Here is a 17,849-nt window from a genome sequence, read left to right as displayed (position 1 = left end):
TAGTTATGTATGTCCCGTTGATGAGGAACATGGTCACTTTCTGGAAACTTATTCTAAAGTATAACTATTCACAGTGCCACCCTGCAGAGTGGGAAACCACTTCTAATTCTGGCAGTTGTTTCTCTGAGATCGACCCTGAAAAGTATAGGTGAAGCAGCTATGTTCGTCTTCAGGTGTGTAGGCTGTTCTTGTTTTATTTTCTCTCCCAGTGATGACAAATGCCTAATTTCCAGAGTTCCCTATCTCATTAGCATCCTATTTTCATTTTCCCTTAAGTTAGTTCACCCGGTGGTTTCTGCCAGCCTAGGTAGAAAGGGGTTTTCCTCTCGCCATGACGTGCTGGCTCTAAACCCTGGTATTCCTGGCTGGTCACTTTCATGTTACCTGCCCGTTGAAAAGTGTCCTAGCACTTCTCAGCCCCCAGGGGTCACACTCCACTTTCCAAAGGGTCTAATAAATTCACCTCCAAAGAAACTCAGTTCTCTAAATTAAAACAGATGAAGGTACAGGAGCTGATGTCTGCCAAGAAGTAAGCTCCTTCATTACATGAGGTAATGTGTCCAGTTCTGTGGTGAAACTCTTTATTATTGGACTAAAAAGACTTCCTTCAAGTATGATTACAGTGTCTGAAAATATGAAATGGGTACCTCTTAGGAAATATAATGAGTTGGGGCGTCTGGGTGGCTCAGTGGTTTAAGCCTCTGCCTTTGGCTCAGGTCATGATCTCAGGGTCCTGGGATCGAGCCCCGCATGGGGCTTTCTGCTCAGCAGGGAAACTGCTTCCCCCCTCTCTTTCTGCCTGCCTCTCTGCCTACTTGTGATCTCTCTTTCTCTCTCTCTGTCAAATAAATAAATAAAATATTTAAAAAAAAGAAATGTAAAAAGTTTAAGATTTACACAGATTTTTAAAAATTCAGATTTATTATATGGTTGATTGGCATTACTGTCTGCTATCTTAAGAGCATTTTAGCTTGAAATGATTAGTAACAAGGTGAATGTAAAATATCTTAACAGCAGTATCTACTTAGGTATATTGGCTTGAATCCGGCCTTTTAAAAATAGATCTAAATACCTACTTTCTCTGCTGCTCTACCAGTGCCACTGTTTCCGTTACCTCTTGATGCATAATGAACCATACTACTGAACTGGAAACAACTTAAGTGACTTAAAATAATAACAACAGTTACTTCGCGCCTGAATCTGTAATTTGAACAAGGTTTGGTGGAGACAGTTTATTTCTGTTGCCTTGGGCATCAGCAGGGGTGCCTCCCAGGCTGGGGGTTGGAATCATGTGATGTTTGATTACCTTGCATTTCAGGTGCCTGGGTTGGGAAGCCACTAGGGTTTCCTGAGCATCTGTGTGAATGTGGTCTTTCCACAGGAATTTTCCTGCGTGGTCTCCGTACTGAATGTCTTGTCACCTTGGGCTAATAGGTGCGTGTCTAGAAGAAGAGAGAGACAAGAGACAGACAGAGAAAGAGACAGAGGAAGTCATATGGCTATTTATTACATAGCCTGGTTGGCCTTAGGGCATCATTTCTGCCATATTCTCTCTGTTCATCCAGGTTCAAGAGCGGTGGAGGGATGGGAATAGGCTTCACATCTCCATGGGAGAGTGGCAGGTGTCTGGAAGAGTGAGTGTGACTTGAAATATCATTGCAATCATTTTTGAGAAATCTAATCTGCCACAGCCTCATTATTGGATTTAGGCAGGTGTGAAAATAGAAAGCTCCTGAAGGAGTGGATTAGAGGTGAGGACTGGAAAGCAAGTCACAAACTGAGAAATGGTGTGGGTGTGAATCGGTGGAAAGTGTGCTGCGTTTAGAGTCCAAAGATCTGAGTTTGAAGCACAGTTCCATAACACACTGAATGTGATCCGTATGTTTCCAAACCCCAGTGAGCCCCGGGTTCCCCAGGTGCGAGGTAATAGTGATTACTGCTCAACATTGATGCAAAGGTAAGATACAGTCATGCACATAGGAAAGTGGCTATTAGAGTATGAAGTGCTAAGAAAGGTTAAATGTCCGATATTTGACATCGCTAGATTTCCAGGACTTGAGGGACATTCTTTGAAAATATTTGGAAACTGTCTTGAGTTCTGTATAGAAAAAAAGTTGGCATAGTTGGCCAGAGACAGTTGTCCTTAGAAAAGCCCATGGATCCTGCCTAGCGGGGGTCTGAGAACTTGAGGATGCTGAACCCTATGGACCTTCTAGCAAAACACTAAATCTAGGGAATGGTGTTATACACCCTGAAACTATCACCTAGCCCATAATTAGTGAGAATTCGGTTTGCATCTTTCTGCTTGGAACGCCCTCTTCTTGATTTATTTGTCTATTTATTTTTTTATCCAAAGGAAACACGGCTGTAAAATGGAGCTCTGTGCTCTCTTAATTATTCCTATATAGCACCCACTATCAGAAAGCAATGGTAGAACAGATTTTTTTCTAAATGGTGGTGACAATGAGGGAAGATTACTACTGTCAAAAGTTCAGAAAAAAAACAGATGACCAATGAAATCAGTGAAGTAATAATTAGTCAAAGTGTATTGTGCACAAATCCAAAAAACAAGTTTGCAAATGGGGAACACTCAAACCAAAACATGAAATGAGGCTGTGGGGGGGCGGGCATGTATGTTGTTACAATGTAGCTTATGCAGCAAAAGTATAGACTATTTATCCTTCACAGGGATTGGTTATAAAATAATTTTCTTAAATGATAGGACTTGGTCAGTGGTTACTTCAAGTTAACTTTAAGAAACAGTTTAAGGTTTCCTTGATTTCCAGAGGCATAAGCAAGAAATGACCCAGGTCAAGTTAATGTTGCAAAATAAGCTAAATTAAGCTTTGTTTGTATGACTAAACTGGTTTTGTCTGCTCAAGAAATTTTCAAGGCTGTCTTCATTTGTTTTTGATTTTAACACTAGACACCCCAGCACACGACTTCGCATGTGCTATTAGACAACCCAGATGTTAAGAATCTCTCAGCCAAATGTTCTTCACAGGTATTACCTTATATCTCCCCCCGCCCCTCTTTGCATTCTCTCGTCCTGTGCCTCCTTATCCTTCAGCAACACCCCTCTTCCTCCAGTGTCCTAAGTAGGTATGCAGTGTGCTGGAGATTTCTCCCCACAAGTTAGTCCCTGCGGACCGGGCCTGGCCATACACTGGTACACCACCAACACAGCCAACTGAGATGGGTTTTCCTAAACAACAGATGTTAAAGTCAGGATTTTATTTCTCCTACTGCACTGATTTATAGTGCTTCTCTTAGCAGGGTTTTATGATTTATATCTCAGTATTCTAGATCTACTAATTTTTCATGAACTCTTGGTTAGTGATGGTAATTAATATCACCTGGGTTAGAGCCCCTGTTCTTTTCTTGCCTTTAGTTGTAACTTGCGGTCACTTCCAGGGTGTCTATAGACTCCAAGCAAAGGAAGCTATAATGAATTACATGATGTTTCCCCTTTTCATCTGAAGAAGCCTTGGGGAGTAGGGAATTTTTTCTGTTACCCTCTTGCTTACCTTTGGCCAGATTTCACAATGCCTGCATTCTGGTATTCTACTCTCTTTACTCTAGGCATTTCTACCCACTATAGTGCAGAGTGAAGAGGAACCAATGTTTGTTGAACTCCTGTTATATACTGGACGTTATTCCAAGCACTCTGTTTGTGTCACTTTTTAAAATGTCCAGACAGCCTAAGAAAAATGAGGATTATTTCCCAATTTACAAAGATGGGAGCCAAGATTGGGGAATTAAGAAATGTGGCCATTGCAATGTTTGGAGGGAGACTTGAAATTAAGTTCTTGTGGACTCTAGAGCACCTGCCTTTTCTATGAATCCATGCTGAGTGGGAAGGACACAGAAGTGTGCTAAATAGTCTTGTTTTTTTTTTTTTCTTTTAAAACTGATGAAATATAATTATTTTTACTCATGACATCCTCTCATGTACCAATAGAAACAACTCTTTCCCTCCTTAAAAGTTACGGTTGTACGAGTTTTCGTAAGATGTTCAATCTCCATTTGTGATTTTATTTTCTGTGTGAAAAAGTCAAGTCTCATCATTAATGAGCCCTTTCCTCCACTGCACTTATGTTCAAGGGGGGGCAATTCACTCTCAGGACGTGACTTGTTGCCTCTAATGTTGGCAACTGTCTTGACCATGGGTGTCATCCGTGTGCTCAGTCTTCTCATAGAAGTGCTAAATTTGGCTCAGGTATGTTTAGCCTATTTTCGGATGTTTTTCCAACTGCTTACTGTGGTAAGGTGACAAAACAGATTCGCAGTTCAGAATGAGCCTTTTGGAAATAACAAACCTGATGCTTCCCTTTGCATTGTGTGAAAATATTCTTGGGATATGCCTTGGGGGAGGGTTACAGAGCAGAGAAAACCATCCTGTCTTCTGCCAAAGTTCTTTCACTTGTTCTTGCCAGGCTGAAGCCTGAGTAGAAGGGTGACACTCAGACTTTGGGAGAATTCTGCTTCCTTATTTTGGAGCCAGAAAAATGAATTACACAAACCGTATTAAATGCTCCATAAGCCACGGAAATGGAAAGACAAAGCAGTGGCTCCTGACAGATATGAGAGGCCCGAGTCTCACAGTGCTGAGCAGACAGGCAGGAGGGCAGGGATAATGCCAGAACAAAACCTCACTCACAGACCGTATTGTCTTGTGTATGGGTCAGCTTGCATCACTCAAAAGAGGGTGAGAATCAGCCTTTCTGATTGCTGCTGCTGCACTAACTGGGATGTCTGAGAATTTAGATTCAGAGCTGCAATAGTTTGTGGTGGATTTGGAGTTAAGAGGCCAATATTTATACCCTATTTTATTGTACTCTTGGCAAGTCACTCAATTTCATTGATTCATAGGAATCTCACGAATAAAATAGAGATTGTCTCAATGCCTCTTGACTCTTGGGAGAACTTGTTATTTGTGGATGCTGCGTAAGTGTTTACTGTTATCACAGATATTGGTTTTCTGCTTGACTCTAGAGCTTCGGTTCCACCAAGTGGACTTAGGCCTGCTCTGATTCTTTAAGGATCTGGTAGGGAGAAGGCCCTGTAGGCCTTCTGAGTAAATAGAAATAGCTGTCACTATGAGCATGCACTTTGAGAATATTCCCTGGGGTCTGGCCAATTTCAAGTCTGATTCTCAATTAGAGATGTGAGAGCTCCATGGAGAGTTTGTAAGACCATTACTAACCTCATTAGAGGCTCCAAACATACACGTCACCAGTTCAGTACCCCATGGAAGTGAAACTGACAACAGATTTCAGAAAATCAATGACAGGTTCTTAAGGCAAAATTGTTTTCCTAATAAATTAGCATTGCTTGAGACCATCTGATGACAGCTGTGGGAAATTCCCAGGGTGCATGAATTGGCTGATTCATGCTCTGGCTTCTGACAACAACCCAGCTCAGGTGTTTTCTAGATTGTGGTCTCATCCCCTTCTAGTGTTTACTATTTGACATGATTTGTAGGGTGCTAGAATCAAATTCCTGTTTGGCTTTCAGGGGAAGATTGATGACAGCTTAGTTTAATGAACAAGAGCATAGGCTTTGGGATTCAACTGACTTAGAATTCCTGGTTCCCAATTATAAGTTGTGTGTCCTTAGGTAGACCACTTAATCTCCCAAGTGAATTAAAGTCATAGTGGCTACTATAATAGACATGCTAGAGACCAAACAAGTAGGGGTTTATTTCTCACTAACAAAAAATAAAAAAGGTTTTCCCAACCTGCTCGTGTCTTTCCTTAAGAGGCAGTGAAGAACCCAGTCTCCCTCTGTCTTGCAACTCTCCCATCTCCACCAGATAATTTTGGAGGTTGCCACCACACAGGAAAAGCACAGGGGTGGCATATACTGGGTTTTAGTGGGTCCAGCTTGGAAGTAGCATAATCTGTGATTCATCCATTCCAGTCCACATGGCCATCCTTAGGTATAAGTGTGGTTACCCATCTAGTCTCTAGCTATGTGCCCAGAAAGAGAGGAAATAGGTTAGGTGAAGAGAAAGATGAAAAAGAAAATGTTCCACAAGAGTTACTGGGATTATATATGATAATATACGAGAACAAGGTACATAGTTGATGCCTAATAAATATATTATTGGTGTTATGATAATTCCCACTCTGATTTTTATATAATAATTTTAAACGCTAGGAGTCTAGATTCAAATCTCATAATTTTCTGATTGCCATAGGTGAACATTAACAACACTTCAGGGGCACCTGGGTGGCTCAGTCGGTTAAAGCCTCTGCCTTTGGCTCAGGTCATGATCCCAGGGTCCTGGGTTAAAGCCCTGCATTGGGCTCTCTGCTCAGTAGGGAGCCTGCTTCCTCCTCTCTCTCTGCCGGCCTCTCTGCCTACTTGTGATCTCTGTGCATCAAATAAATAAAATCTTTAAAATAAACAACAACAATACTTCATGGGTAGTAATTCTAAAGTAATAAGCTTGAATTTTTAGGCATACTATATACAAGATAGTGTGTTAACATTGACATGTATTTCTCATTTAATCTTATAAAAACTCTCTGAGGTAGGCATGATAGGATTATATTCATTCATTAGAAGAAGACTAGAGAGATTAAGAGACTAGAGCCACTCAACTAGGAAGTGAGAGAGTTGTATATGAGTGCTCACATTGCTAACTGCTGGGTTAGACAGCCTTCCCTATGCTCAAAGTGTAAGGAAATAGTTCATTTTATAACTGAGTCATCTCAAATCCAAGGATATATAAACCCAATCATCATTTTCCACAAACATTTCTCATGTCTATGAGATTCAAAGTAGAAAGCAGTTATAGGCTTTCGTTTCTAGAAGTCTATGAAAAGCCATGGCCAACAGTGGTCAGAAACACACTATTGAGAATATACTTCAAACAAATGCAACATGTGTAACTGTGGAAGAATAATTTTTGGTAAGTTAATCTATGTTTCTACCCCCCTTGACTCCTTTCTTCTGTCCTAATCCCAGCGGATAGTTGATTCAATTTAATTGCCTCAGTTCAGCATTGAGGCAAGAGAGAAATCAGAAATAGATACATAGTGCCTTAGGTTCTTCTTCCCCAGAAGCAGGTAAGATTTTAGTGAACCTAAATGAAAATACATAAAATGACCAGGGCAAATAATAGGGAGAGGGTAGTGTCCTATCCAGGCTAGAAAAAAATTCCTGGCATTTGAAAGAGGAGGTGGGAGCAGATGATGATAGAGGTGTTGATGGTCCCCAAGGAAAGCAACCCTGTGTTCTGCTTACTAGGCAGATTCCAGGGAGGCAATTAGAATGATAGATTATGAGGATGCCCAGGTAGATAAGGCTATAGATAGCTTCCCACAGATTTCTTCTGTCCAAAGCTTGGTATAAAAATGACATACTGGAATACTTTTCAGACTAACACAACGATCCCCTGAGGATCAGACTAAAATACAGACTCTTATTTAGTGGATTTGAAGTGGAGCTCAAGATTCTGCATTTCTACCAAGCTCCCAAGTGATACCAAAGCTGCACACTTAGCATAGTAATGGCATAGGGCATCCCTGGATTTGAGTGGGCCACATGGGCAGGACGGAGACTCCAGAAGTCACGTGTGAGCTGAATTATCCTCTGCAGACTTCAAATGTCATCCGAGCAAATACCAGCCATCACCTCATTCAAAAGTCCAGGGAAAATTATCTTCCCCTTTGTTTCACTCTTCCCTTTGTCAGCAGTCCACACCTTGACCAGTGACATCACATAGAGATCAAGGCTATTAGAATCCTAAGCCTTTGCCCTATTCCCATTGGATATATCCTATATGGACACAATTAAGGCACCTTATGATACCCTTAAACTCAAGCAAAGGAACACAGAGCCTTGGAAACCCAGTGAGGTGGTCATGATGGAGAAGTCCTCACACTCATTCTTGTGAGCCAATCCTAAACCACAGTAGTTAGTGGGTTCATAATGAACAACAAGAATAAAACATGGGCCCTAGTAGTTTTCCCAAACTTCATTTTCTTCATGGATAAAATGAGACCTTTTCTGGAAAGCAAATGAGAGAATATATTAGGTTGTTTCTACATGGGTGAGTGAAAACGGAGTCAAGTGAGTCAGAAAGGGGATGAGTCACGTATTACTGCAGGTCCTCTTATATAGTTTGGAAGAGGCTTTTTTTAAAAACACCATTTGATCTCTGTTCAGATAATGTTCAGGCAGTTTAGCTCCCTCCCAAGATATAGTGCTTCTCTCCTGTCTAGTGGTGCCCAGCAGTATTTAGCATAAAAGCCTTAAAGGGGACCAATTGTAAGTCTTCCTGCTCCAACAATGATCCATTAGTGACTTAGCTTACTTCTGCCTTTAGGCCATTTATCTGTAAAACAAGTTCACTTCTGAACTTGTTTTAGAACAGTTTTAGAACAGAACTTGTTCTTCTGAACAGCTCAAAGCCAAGGCTATTTCCCTTAGATACCTTGTTCTCAAAGGAAGTAATTACTTGGTATCAAGACTCTCTTATGATTCAGATTTACTCAAATCAGATTTAGATAAAATTGCCAATCAATGATGTTTCTGGAAGCTCTGAAATTTCCTCTGTCTTGCTCCTTCTCTGTTTCTGGGCATGAAGCCCTTTGTTCAAGAAATTCAGCCACATTTGGTTTAGGGAAAGTAAACCTTGCTATGGATACATAATCACTGGCACTTGAAAATATTTAACAATTTTCTGATTACATAATTAGGTTAAAAGAGTAACTAGGTGATAAGAGCAGCAACCAAGATGGCCACAGCAGAAGGACCAATGACCTAGTATTTCTGAAGAAGTGCTACCATGCCTCCTTATAAGGGAGCATAAAGCACTTGTAATGACAAAATTAATGACTAGGCAAAATAAACTTTCCCATGCCAAACTAAGGATGGAAACACTTTACGAATGTTCCTTTGTGACAGCAGCAGCAGCTGTATCAACGACTAGCATTGCTTGAGGGAGAAAGGGGCACAGTTTTATGAAAAAGGAATGGGAAAGACAACCCTGGGAGAACAGAGAAAGGAGAATGTGCCCAAATTCAGGCACTGGAATTAGCATCAGAGGTCCTAAGCAAGTTTGCTTGATGTGAACGATGAGTTCGGATGGGAATAAGAGAGGAGGAAGCCTAAATGAAGATGGATGTGTTTTAGTGGAAGCTTTCTCATCATTAAGAACATAGAATAAGCATAAGGAACAACTGAAGTCCCTTGCAGGTGTTTAGTCAGAGAAACAGTATCACCACAGTATATTTAAGGAAGATGGCTTCTGCGGTCGCGCTGCATAGATTGATGAAGGTAGAGATAATAGTCAGAAGGTTTTTGTGGTAGACCATAAAGCAAAATGATTACAATCTTCACCACCATTGTGTCTTTAAAACTAAAATGATTATGTCTGAGATGTGTTTCAGGGGAAAAAAAAAAAAAACAAGCCAAAAACGAGCTGAACACAGCTTCCTTGGATTGGCTATTGGGTGTGAAAAGCAGATAGAACTTTCTCGGCCATCATGTAAAATCATTACTTTGTTGTTAAGAAGTGATGGAGAGAATATACTCTTCAGGGGGTTTAAAGGAGTAGGAGGAGAGCCATTGGACCAGTGACGGATCGTGACACTGATGTGCCCAAAAGGTGGAATCTGGCTCATTTACAGGTTTTTTGCATAGCAAATTGTTTAATTAAATTCAGTGACTGAAGTCAATTCAGCCAGAGGCCTCACTCCTCTTGTCTTATGGGTAGCCAAGTAACAGCATAATTTTACCTACCTGGACTCAAAATGCAATTCAGTCGTGACTTCTGTCTTGTCTATTCTTTGAGGTCCTGTTTCTGCAATTTTGCAATGCAGTGCTTCCAAATGGTAGCAGAATTCCAAAACTTGCCTTTGCCTTTCATCCTGTGGCAGCATGGTTATAAGGCTCCCACTCACAGATCTTGCAATTATGCAAACTTTGGAGAGTCAAAAAATAATGTTTCTCTATCAGTGCGTGGGTTACAAGAAGAACATGAGGAGTCCCTAGAAATGCATGCTAGAAAAGAAGAGGCCGACAGTAATAAATCTTTGGCCATGAGGTCTTCGTCAAAAGCTATTTTTAAAGACAATCAGCACCAGTAAACAAGAGCAGCGTGAGAAAAGGTAGTATCAGTATCTGATGTGGTTTTAGTGAGCAAGGGGTCACATAAATGACCAGCAATGGTGGTAGAGGTCTCTCAGGCAAACTCAGTAAATGGCCAGAGGAGAAACCTAATGTCCAGGAGAGAGCTAAGACAAATAACAAGTTTTTTTTTTTCATCTTGGTTTAAATCTTTCAATTTTATGGTCCTATCTTGCTCAATTGAAATGATGGGCAGGAAATTGTTAAATGGCTTCTAAAATCTAGAAGGTATGAAGATTTTCAGCCAGATTGAGGAAAGGTACAGAGAAAACCAATGTGTAGCCGATTCAAAAAATGTTTCTGGCCAATGGAAGGCACTTGGTTAACATTTTCTCTTGGAGGGGCACCTGGGTGGCTCAGTGGGTTAAGCCTCTGCCTTTGGCTCAGGTCATGATCTCAAGGTCATGGGATCGAGCTCCACATTGGGCTCTCTGCTCAACAGGGAGCCTGCTTCTCCCTCTCTTTCTCTGCCTGCTGCTCTGCCTGCTTGTAATCTCTCTCTGTCAAATAAATAAATAAAATCTTAATTATTTTTTCCCTTGAAACAAAATGCAGTCTTAAGAGGGCTTGATTTGTTAAAATATGTCTTCACTGGGAAGAGTCTTGAATGGGTAACGTATGCATCCTTTCTTTATAAGCCAGTAGAAGAACACATAATTTTTTTTTTCTAAGAAAACAAGTACAAAAGCTACTGCTTGTTTTCAGATAAAACCCAGCACGTCCGTGAGTGGATTTTGTAGGGTTTAAGTACTGCCTTCCTTCTGTACCACATTACTGGCTACTGCATAGGATTTCATTTCCTTATTTTAACCATTGCTTCTGTTATCAAGAGAACAAGGTGAGAGCGCATTTCATAACATCAAGCTCTATCCACTGAGACTCCACAGCTTCAGAAATCAGGGTTGGTGCAAAGAAACCTGTGTTCAAAAGAGTATGATTATTTTGTACCAAAGGAAGAAGATGGGAGTATACAATGTAATCAAAATTCTTCCCAAGTTCCCTATTTAGATGCTCAACTTTCTAATATTCTAAATGCTTAAGTGTTATAGCCTAAGTACTGACTCAGGGTCAAGGACATTTTATGGGAAACTAAATTATAGCTCTCTTTCTAGGACAACACTCACATGATTTAGCCAAGGAGAAAGGGGGAACATATGAGACATTTCATTTGAGGATGGTTTTAAATGATAGCGTCTTAACTTGTGGATCCAGTACACTCTTATTTTGAAATACAATCAACACATATTGAGTACCTACAATGTATCCGATACCATGATTAGTGTTTTGGTATATACAGAGTAATTATTCTCTCCATGCCCTGGAGAGTAGATACCACTGTTAGCATTCTCGTTTTAAAGATGAAAAACACCGATGCCTAAAGGAAATTTGCTGAAGTTTACACAGTTAACAAGTGGCAGAGTGGGAATACCAGCTCCAACTCTGATGTTTATTCTGTGACATATAGATAAGTCATTGCTCAAAATGCTTGCATTTTGGGAGAATTTTCTAGCAACTGTTAAACAATTCCAGTATACTGGATTTCCAACAGCTTTATTAGTTTTCCAGTTGTGCATGCGTGTGTGTGTATGTGTGTGTGTGTGTGTGTGTTTCCCAGTGTTGCAGAGTTTGGGGAATATGCTGTTTTATGAAACAAAATATTCACTCTTCTTTGAAAACATCACCTAAATTGTCATCTACTCCTGATTTAAGAGTAGGAGCTAGATAAATGATATACCCTCTAAATTCATGTGAGATGTCCCCTTTTATTTCCAAATAGAAAGTAACCCATGTAGTTCACCTCATGTACTATTTCAAAATCTTTCTGACTCGTTTATTTACATCTTTTTTTCCCAATGTGTTTTGAATGTTGCCAAATTAATATTTATAAAACTCTGTTATTAGAATTTTCCTCCTTATTCAAAAATTTCAGTGGTAAAAAAGAATTCCTGCATGAGAGTGCCTGTCTTCCTCCATTTCCCTACCTACTTAAAAAGATTTTCATATTTGCTTGTTTAGTTCCTCGTCCTTCATTCTCTAAGGAAACAGATCTCAATTTGGGGCTCATCTATGTATGATGGTGAAGCTACCCTCATTGTTTTCACCAACCTCTAAATAAAATTAAATGTTTGAATCATGAACTTAAGTTGCAACAAACCATAGTAATGTTAATAATACCAGGGGCTTTTCAGCAATGGAAAATACAGATATTTATACAACATATTAGATAATTATCTATAATATTTTAGTTGTTGCCAATATCTCAAAACTGCATTTATGCTAATCAGCACGTTTTATATAGCAGTTATTAATCCTATCACTAGAACTTATTATTTAATGTATAGGTAAAAGATTTATTTTGCTATAATGTAATATTTTTAAAAAATATTTTTTTCACAGTGTTTTAATATATTTGCTTTTATTTTGATTTTAGACATTTAGAAACATTTGTTGAGATAAGGTCTATTGATGTCATGGATTGCCATGAGTCCAACTGCACAAAAGCAGTTAGTTACAAGCTTCTGCTATAAAGAGATTCCACTCTTTTCTAGGGTCTCCAAGACAGCATCGAGAGGAATTGATGTGTTGTTGGAGGAGGAGGCAAAGGAAATGGGAAGGAGGGAGAAGGGGAAGGATAGTGGGAAATTGCCGGGGGGAGCAGAAAATATCCAAAGTGGTGTGTGTTGGGGTGGCGAAGTGGAGGGTGAAAAGTGAGGGAGAGGGTTACGGAAGGTCATGGAAGTTAAGAAAATTGGAGAGGGAAGGAAAGAAGATTTTTAGAAGTGGTTTTATTATCAGAGGGATCCCTTTCAATGTTCCTAGAAAAATAAAAAAAGAATTTTAGTTTGCTTATTTCTGGACTGCTCTTCTTTCACTGGCTCTATTCAAAACTGGGTGATGATGGGTGAGATGTATTAGGGTTATACCTTTAGTGGAGTGTCAGTGAAGGTCTTCAGAGAATGTTCAAGTTGATTGACTTGACCTTAAAATCCTCGAAATTGTGTCAGCCTTTCATATTTGTATCCCTTCAGTTCCCACAGTCAATCCTCTGTTGGAGCCAAGCTGCACTTTTTCCTCTCCCTTGACCATCCTCAAGCATATTTTAAGGATGTGCCTCTGCTCCTTCTAGATTTTCTGCCCGAATTATTTCTTTTCAGTGCTTTTCACTCTTCCCAAGAACAGAGGCCCGGCTTTCCTACCCCCATAAAACCTTCCACAGTGACTATAAACCAGTAGTCTTAATCTGGGGGGAAAAAAACCAAAAAACCAAAAAACAAACAATAAAACTTAATCTGAAGGGACTAATAGTAAATATTTTAGTCCTTTGTTTGGGTGCCTAAACAAGTCTCTGTAGCTACTACTGGCCTTCTAGCAGAAAGGCATTCATAGAAAATATGCAAATGAATGAGTGTGGCTGTGTTCCAAAAAAATTTATTTACAAAACTGAGTGGTGGGCCAGGTTTGGCCCACAGGTCATGGTTTGTTGACCTAGGCTCCAGATTATAACAACTTTTTCCTTTCTCTGAACTCTATTAACTCTATTAACCCCCATTTGGTTCTAGTTTACAGCCTTACTTTTAGTTACCTTTTCTACCAAAAGCTTTTCCAGAGATGAATTTAACAGTGCAGATCCTATTGTTGAAAAAAAGAAATTAATAACGTATTACATGTCAGTAAAATGGAATATGTTAGACATACACGTTTATATAAATATTTCTAGTCCCTTACGTCTGTCAATAATTCAGCTTCAATTACATGTAATGGCCAGTTTAGACAAACCAATCCCCAAACTATCAAGAAATATTTAAAGCTTTTTAAAAATACTGATACTGTTGACTTACCCCTCAGAGAAGAATTAATGACTTTATTTCCTACAATGAATTTTTCCTTAATCTTTATATCTGATTTTAAAAACTCATTAAAGTTGAATTTCACTAATATGTTTTAGTGAGTTTCACTGGATGGTTTATTATATTTGTCATAAAAGGTGTTATTTCCCAGAAAGATGGAGTTTAGAATTAAAAAGCCTAAATTTGAGACCCAGCTCCATCAATTACTTTGTGACATTAGCTAAATCATTTCATATTTAGGATCTGTGCTTTACTTTTCTGTAATGACAGGATAACATATGCATTTACTGTTTTAAAACAGACAATGTGAAAGTACATTGTAATGGGTAAAATGATATAAAAGTCACATATTGTTGTTCATGATGCTATCATAGCATTGGGGATCCTTTCCTTCAGTGGGTTTTTGTCTTGTTTTGTTCTGTTTTTTTTTTTTTTTTTTTTTAAGAACTAGTTTTAGAATAGAGTTAAGAGAAGTGCTAGCCCATTGATTGGCATTCTATCAGCACTTGGTCCAGAGCCCAAGTGAATGGAACTTGTTGAAGGTAAATTAAAAAAATCACCGTCAAATCAAGAACCCTCTCCTTGCCCCTCAAGATTTAGATAGACTTAAGAGAGAGTGAAAAATCCAGCCCAAAGTCCATGATAGTACATAGTGGGTCTAGATTAGGCTGACTAGGTGAGAAATATTACACTAGAAATATGGAAAGGACCTACTTAAGTGTTGGGTAGAGACATAGGACTGATTCAGGAGAATCATTCTGAGAGCCATCAGAAAAACTGAAAACAGCTCATATCTGGCAGGAATAAAGGATCGGGGGGACAGCCATAGCTAAGAAACAAAAGAATCATAGAACTAGGTTTTTCTGGGGCACCGAATTTTCAGAGGGAAACCTTGGGTGGGTAAGACCTGGTCAGAAGCCCATTAGTTGATGGTAGGAGGCTGCCACTTGACGCTTTCATGTTTGGATAGAGATGGTGTGGTACAGTGCTCTGGAGTCAAGCAATTTGTCTGAATCTCAGATTTGTCCTTTATTCGCTGTGTGATCTCAATTTTCCCTAAACTTCCTGCTCTTCCTCTGTAGGATATTGTGAAAAAAGTAGCCAATGTAGGGCCTGACATGCAATTGCAGGAAATAAATATTAGTTCTTTTTAAGACAATCTCCATCTGGATTAAGATAGTAAAATATTATTTCCAAGCAATGGTTTTATCTTCAGATTTTTTTAGACCGACATGTCATTTTTGAGCAGACTTCAAGTGGCTAGCTGAGTATTATGGGGAGCTAGAAGGCATTAGATGGAATAAGAACATTTAGGTTTTAAAAAGCTTTTATTTTTAAATTTTTTTTTGTCCTTAATTATAGCTTGAACAAGACTGATTTCCTGTTTTAGATAGGTACACCTACTGGAAAATGTGTTAATTTATGCGTATCAACTGCAGTATTTCAAATTTTCTTCACACACTTCACATAATGGGTTTTGCTGTGGAAGCCATTTTCTGAATTCAATGTAAATTAAAAATTCGAAAGCCCAGTGTGAGTATTCTTGTTATGCAACAATTTTCCATCTGTTAACTTAGAATTATATACAGAGATTTCCTTTCCATTTTTCTTTTTTGTCTCCTAGACATTGACTATAAATAGGCTTATTAGGATTAACTTCTATACTCATTTCCTACGGTTCCTGAAGTTTATTTCCTTTGTTTGTGGCATTCTCTTACATTCCTTGAACTGAATTACTAAGTTAAAAATTATCTGGTTCTTTACTTCCAAGCATCTCTGTGTGATATTTTCCTGCTTTGAAGCAGATAGGTTGTTCAATAAATAACAATGTATGTAAGTAGAAATGTTATGGCTATATATTAATATATAAATTAATTGTCACCATGTATTAATCAGACTGAATTGTTTTAGTGGAAGATCATAACTCTTGCTACTTTTTTTTTCCTTTTTAAAGATTTTTATTTATTTATTTGAGAGAGAGAGCGAGACAGAGAGCACCAGTAGGGGAGAGGGGGGAAGGGAAAGGGGATAGGAAGGGAGTAAAGGAGGAGAGGGAAAGAGGGAGAGGGAGAGGGAGAAGCAGACTCTCCGCTGAGTGGGAAGCCTGGAAAGGGGCTTGATCCCAGAGCCACGGGTTCATGACCTGAGCCAAAAGGCAGGTGTGTAACCACCTGAGCCATTCAGGCACCCCAGCTCTTGCTGCTTTAAAAAGGATGGGAATTACTAGAGACTGTTACGCAGCTCAGAGAACATTGGGAGATCTGGGGAAATAGGCCCCAAGCTCTCAGGAACAATAGAACCTCCTTGGAACTGGCTCAGAAGTGATTGTTGCTGCCACTGCCAAGCTCAAAACAATGGCACTATTCCCGAGAAAACTAATGCCTGGCCACCTGCTTTCAGGAGCCCACTTCCAAATCAAAGTCTCAGCAGGTACATCTGTTTGATGGAATTTCAGGCATAGGCCTGCACCCTCAGTGTAAAGGAACCTAGAAAATATTTTTTCTCAAAATTTCAACTTAAAAGAGTAGGATTCAAAATATGGAAACCTATCAAAATATGGAGAGATATTCAAAGTTTTTGGGAGAGCAGTGAATGATGTTAGTCCACTGTATTCTACTTGGTCTTCTTAAAAACAGTGGAGAACACTGTTTTAAAAATTTATTTGAAAGCCAAAAACCCTCTTATTTATATAGTTTTATTTCCATTTTTAGGACTCATGTGAACACTCTTCATGTAAACATGTCCAGCACTGAATTTCTCATTCTTGCCTGCGTGCCCTTCATTCACTGTCCCCTGTCATCATTGCTCCTTGTCTCACAGATGGTGTCATTACTCAGAGTCATCCTTGCTCTCTCTTTCTCACCCTTCTGTCCGTCACAAAGTCTTACCTGTTCAAATTTTGAAAAATGTATCAAATGCATCCAATTCTGTCCATCTGAGCTGTCACAACCTTAGTCCAGATCAACATTATCTCTTTCAGACTACGGCAGTAGTTTCTTAATTATCTCCCTTCATTTCCTTATCTTATTAGTTAAGATTAAACTTTCGCCAAAGATGATGAGTCCCTTTGGCTATATGCTTACCTGATCCCCATATTTTTTCATATAGTACTTCTTTAATTATATTTTTTCTACACTCGTAATTTAATAATTATTTTTGTGAGTTATAAAATGTCTGTCGTTCCCACCAGACTATAAGCTCCTTGTGATTGCTCACTGATTGGCTTAAGTATAACACAAACACCTAATAAATATGGTCTAAAAGGTATGAGTGAGGTTAACATGCGTGATAATTTGGGGAGATTACAGAAATTTTTCTGGCTTTCCTCTCCATGTCTTGGAAGATCTTAAAAAATCTTTACGCAGTGTTTGATCTTTGAGAAAATAACACTATTTTTAATAATTTTTAATTATTTAATTTAATAATAATTTTTAATAAACATCTATCCTCAAGGAAGTAACTGGGAAGAAAAGTAATTCATTCTAGTTGGACCAGCACATGGCCTTCATTCATGAATGCGCCTCCACGATTACCTAAACCACAGTTACCTACAACTTTATTCTTTTTTTTCTTTACATGTTGAGTGTTTGCTATGTATTATGTAGTTGTTGTGTCTAAAACTAGGGATGAAAAGGTGATCTAGATATCCCAAACTGCTCATGATCTAGTGGAATACCTTTAACAATCACTTCATAGGATTTTCTAATAAATAATCTATTTCTAGTGAAGAGTAAACAAAAGACTTCATAATGGAGTAATTAGTTTTGCTGGCAGAATGAAGACCAGAAAAGATTCAACTTGAAGGATAATCAAAAACTGGAAAAATTGTTTAAAAAAATATTTCAGACAGGATAATAG

Source organism: Mustela erminea, chromosome 2 (assembly GCF_009829155.1).
Source record: "Mustela erminea isolate mMusErm1 chromosome 2, mMusErm1.Pri, whole genome shotgun sequence".
NCBI lineage: Eukaryota > Metazoa > Chordata > Mammalia > Carnivora > Mustelidae > Mustela > Mustela erminea.
Note: the sequence above shows the minus strand (reverse complement) of the source record.